The following is a 5,347-nucleotide window of genomic DNA, read 5'->3' as shown; positions in this document are numbered from 1 at the left end:
TTGAATGTTATTTTTGCTGAAAGAGCTGCCCGTCTGCCCGTGCGTGGGCGGGCGGCTGGCTCGGTGGGTGCGTGGGTTGGCGAGAGCGTGGGCAGGCGGGCGCGCGGGTGGGGGGCTGGGCGCGCGGGTGGGGGGCTGGGCGCGCGGGTGGGGGGCTGGGCGCGCGGGTGGGGGGCTGGGCGCGCGCGCGGGTGGGGGGCTGGGCGGGCGGGCGCGCGCGGGTGGGGGGCTGGGCGGGCGGGCGGGCGCGCGCGGGTGGGGGGCTGGGCGGGCGGGCGGGCGCGCGCGGGTGGGGGGCTGGGCGGGCGGGCGGGCGCGCGCGGGTGGGGGGCTGGGCGCGCGGGTGGGGGGCTGGGCGGGCGGGCGGGCGCGCGCGGGTGGGGGGCTGGGCGGGCGGGCGGGCGCGCGCGGGTGGGGGGCTGGGCGGGCGGGCGGGCGCGCGCGGGTGGGGGGCTGGGCGGGCGGGCGGGCGCGCGCGGGTGGGGGGCTGGGCGGGCGGGCGGGCGCGCGCGGGTGGGGGGCTGGGCGGGCGGGCGGGCGCGCGCGGGTGGGGGGCTGGGCGGGCGGGCGGGCGGGCGGGCGGGCGCGCACGGGCGCGGGGGCCGGCCCTTTGTGTTCCTGGGTGCGTGCGCTGGTGCCTGGGTGCGCGCCTGCGTGCTTTGTGTGCGTGGGTGGGTGCGTGCCTGAGTGCGTCCATCTGTGCGTCCCTGTGCCTTTCACCTTTCAGATTATGAACCCCGCCCGTCCACCTCTCCCGCACCCCCGCCCCACCTCACTCACACACACACACACACACACACACACACACACACACACACACTGCCTTGTCCTTTGCCTAGCTGTGTCTCTGTGCCACGCCTGCCCCCCCCCCCCCCCCGGGACACTCACAACCACAGGTGCACCCTACACACCACACGCATACCCGCACACACACCCCGCCTGCACACCGCGCACGCACACATCCCGTACCCAGACACACCCACACCCAGCCCGCCGCCACACACCACACACCACAAACTCCCCCAATCACCCCCCCAGCCCCCCCCACTACGTTGTCCTTGGCCCGGCTGTGACTCTCCGCCTCGCCTCTGTCTCTGCCCACACACCACATGCTGAGGCCACACACACCCACCCCGCCCGCACACGCCACACACCACACACCACACACTCCCCCCCCCCCCCAACAACGTTGTCCTTGGCCCGACTGTGACTCTCCGCCTCGCCTCTGTCTCTGCCCACACACCACATGCTGAGGGAGGCCACACGCACCCAGCCCCGCCTCCACCACACCCACCCCCCGCCCATAAACACCCCGAGACGAGGGAACACAACAGGCCCGTGCACACATCCCGCCCCCCACCCCTCCCGGACGACCCCTCGCCACCCCCCCACCCCACACACACACACACACGGCCTTGTCCTTTGCCTAGCAGTGTCTCTGGTCCTCTGTCTCTGCGCCACCACCCCTCGCACCCACAGGCCACACCCACACCCACACCCACAGCGGCACCCTACACACCACACGCATACCCGCACACACACCCCGCCTGCACACCGCACACCCACACATCCCGTACCCAGACACACCCACACCCAGCCCGCCGGCACACGCCACACACCACAAACTCTCCCAATTCCCCCCGGCCCCCCCAACTACCTAGTCCTTGGCCCGGCTGTGACTCTCCGCCTCGCCTCTGTCTCTGCCCACACACCACATGCTGAGGCCACACGCACCCAGCCCCGCCCCCAACGCCACAATTACACACACCCACCCGCCCCGCCCATAAATTCCCCGCGACGACTGCACACACCACGCCCCTGTACACATCCCACTCCCCCACCCCTCCCGCACGCCCCCTTCCCCCTCCCCCCCCACACACACTGCCTTGTCCTTTGCCTAGCTGTGTCACTGGGCCTCTGTCTCTGCGCCACCTCCCCCCCCCACACACACCGGCCACACCGACACCCACACCCACACCCACAGGGGCACCCCACCTACCACACGCAGATCCGCACACACCCCCCGCCTGCACACAGTGCACACACACATCCCGATCCCAGACACACACTCACCCAGCCGGTTCGCACCCCGCCCGCACACACCACACACCGCACACTCCACCCCTCCCCCGCCTCCGCCCTCACACACACACACTGCATTGTCCTTGGCCCGGCTGTGACTCTCCCCATCTCCTCTGTCTCTGCCCACACACCTAATGCGTAGACACACGCACCCCTCCCGCCGCCAACGCCACACACACCGCCTGCCCATAAACACCCCAACCCCCGCACACACCGAGGCCCCACACATACCCCGCCCCCCACCTCTCTCGCACCCCCCCACCCACACACACACTGCCTTGTCCTTTGCCTAGCAGTGTCTCTGGTCCTCTGTCTCTGCGCCACCACCCCTCGCACCCACAGGCCACACCCACACCCACACCCACACCCACAGCGGCACCCTACACACCACACGCATACCCGCGCACACACTCGGCCTGCACACCGCGCACCCACACATCCCGTACCCAGGCACACCCACACCCAGCCCGCCGGCAGACGCCACACACCACAAACTCCCCCAATTCCCCCCCCCCGCCCCCCCAACTACCTAGTCCTTGGCCCGGCTGTGACTCTCCGCCTCGCCTCTGTCTCTGCCCACACACCACATGCTGAGGCCACACGCACCCAGCCCCGCCCCCAACGCCACAATTACACACACACGCCCCCTCCCCATAAATTCCACGCGACGAGCGCACACACCACGCCCCTGTACACATCCCACTCCCCCACCCCTCCCGCAAGCCCCCTTCCCCCCCCCCCCCACCCCACACACACACTGCCTTGTCCTTTGCCTAGCTGTGTCACTGGGCCTCTGTCTCTGCGCCACCTCCCCCCCCACACACACCGGCCACACCGACACCCACACCCACACCCACAGGGGCACCCCACCCACCACACGCAGATCCGCACACACACCCCGCCTGCACACAGTGCACACACACATCCCGATCCCAGACACACACTCACCCAGCCGGTTCGCACCCCGCCCGCACACACCACACACCGCACACTCCTCCCCTCCCCCGCCTCCGCCCCCCCCCCCCCACACACACACACTGCATTGTCCTTGGCCTGGCTGTGACTCTCCCCATCTCCTCTGTCTCTGCCCACACACCTAATGCGTAGACACACACACCCCTCCCGCCGCCAACGCCACACACACCGCCTGCCCCGCACACACCGAGGCCCCACACATACCCCGCCCCCCACCTCTCTCGCACCCCCCCCCCCACCCACACACTGCCTTGTCCTTTGCCTAGCTGTGTCTCTGCGCCGACCCCCTCCACCACAACCACAGGCGCACCCTACGCACCGCACGCATACTGGCACACACACGCCCAGCCCGTTCGCACCCTGCCCGCACACGCCACACACCACACACTACCCCCCCCCCCCAACCATACACACACACACTGCGTTGTCCTTGGCCTGGCTGTGATGCTCCACCTCTCCTCTTCTCTCGCTCTGCCCACACACCACACGCTGAGGCCACACGCACCCAGCCCCGCTTCCAACGCCACACCCCCCCCCCGCCCATAAACACCCCGAGACGACGGCACACGACACGCCCGCGCACACATCCCGCTCCCCCACCTCTCCCGCACTCCCCCTCGCCCCCCCCCCACCCCACCCCACCCTACCCCGCACTCACACACTGCCTTGTCCTTTGCCTAGCAGTGTCTCTGGGGAGAAATAAGTATGAACCTTTCAGATGAATCATGTGAACCTTGAGTGACATCAGTGCCTTTCTTGATCGGGACTCACGACACCCTCACCCTTTAGGAATGCAACTTTATCCGGAGGGTGGTGCCTGGTTTCACAAAAAAACCCCTTGGAAAACGTGAGTGCTTTGGGGATCAGAACAAAGGATCATAAAATGTCAGCAGGCCTCGTGGCCAGAAGATGATGGAAAACCCTTAAGACCTTCCTTGGAGGGAAAGCAGCTGATTTTGAGAAAGGTCAGGATTGCTGACCCCCGCGTGACACTGGATTCATCCCTATGTGTAACAAAAGGTTAGAAGCAAGCCTAAAAATCAAAGAAATGGGATCAGTTTCTGGAAAGACGGATTCCCCTCTGTCGTTTCTCTCTTGCTCCCCGTTTTTCTGGCTGAATTCGCATCTGCAGCGTGGATGCGATTCCTCGTAAACCAAGTGATTCCGCCTCTTTTTCGCCACTAATATTTCCTACGACACGATCCGTTTGTAATCTCTCTCTGTATATCTATAATGAATTAACTTTTTTCCTAGGACGCCGATTCCATCCCCACCCTCGAATCACCCTGGATCCACCAGGGCTGGACCCCGGCGTCGGTCGGTCGGTGCGTGCCTGCGTGCCTGCGTGCCTGCGTGCGTGCCTGCGTGCGTGCGTCGGTGGGTGCGGGCGTGCGGTCAAGAAGGCTCCCCTTCCCCCTCCCCCACCCCCCCACCCCCTCCACCCCCTCCGTCTGTCCGTCCGTGCGTCCGTCGTACCTCGCCCAGAGACGTTCCCGAGAAGTGTTGGCGTGTCCCGCTTTCCTGTCCACGTCGGTGACTGAGCGGAGAAACTGCGCCCTAGGATGGGCCCCCCCGTCTGGCAACGAGTCCCTGCCGGTCTCCCTCGGAGCTTCTATGCCGAGGCCGGCTCTCTGGACAGTGGGTTGGCTGTCGGGCGCCACCTGCCTGTCGGTCGCTTTTTCAGATGGCCCTGCGGGGGGACCACGGATGGAGCGGGCCGGGCCGGCGAACTCTTGAATGCCCTGGGGCTGTGGAAGGAGGCTGTGTGGGAGCGGCACCTTGGGCCAGAGGTCCATGGGGAGCCATTGGGGCTTTTCTGCTTGGGACGGGACATCTCCTTTGGGAAACTTCATCGATTTGGAGAACAGCTATTGGAACCCCGGGGAGGTGACTTTCTGGGGGCTTGTCTCCCCTGGCGTGGGGGGAAATCTTCCTTCTCCCGCCAAGGATTTCAAACAGAGCCACGACAGATCACACGGATCCACTTGCTCCAGTCAGGTTCAGGGGCAGAACGCGAGGACCCAAGCTGGCCTGGTGACAGCGAGTCGCCAACCCCGCCCCCCCTCCCCCCCCCCCCCCAAACTCGGAACACTCCCCTGTCTGCCTGGCCAAAGACAAGTGCTGGCTGGTGGGGGCAGACTCACATTTCGTGGGAGTGGTCTTGATCGCGGAGGTGCTGAATGAGCTCAGAAAACACAAGCAGATGATGCGGGATATCCATCCGTGCACGTGATCCTCTGCCTGACTGGATCTGTCTCTGCCCGCCCACCACACACACCACACGCAGACC

This window comes from Capricornis sumatraensis, unplaced genomic scaffold (genome assembly GCF_032405125.1).
Source record: "Capricornis sumatraensis isolate serow.1 unplaced genomic scaffold, serow.2 scaffold88, whole genome shotgun sequence".
NCBI lineage: Eukaryota > Metazoa > Chordata > Mammalia > Artiodactyla > Bovidae > Capricornis > Capricornis sumatraensis.
The sequence above is the reverse complement of the archived record's forward strand: the minus strand, read 5'-3'. Positions refer to the sequence as shown.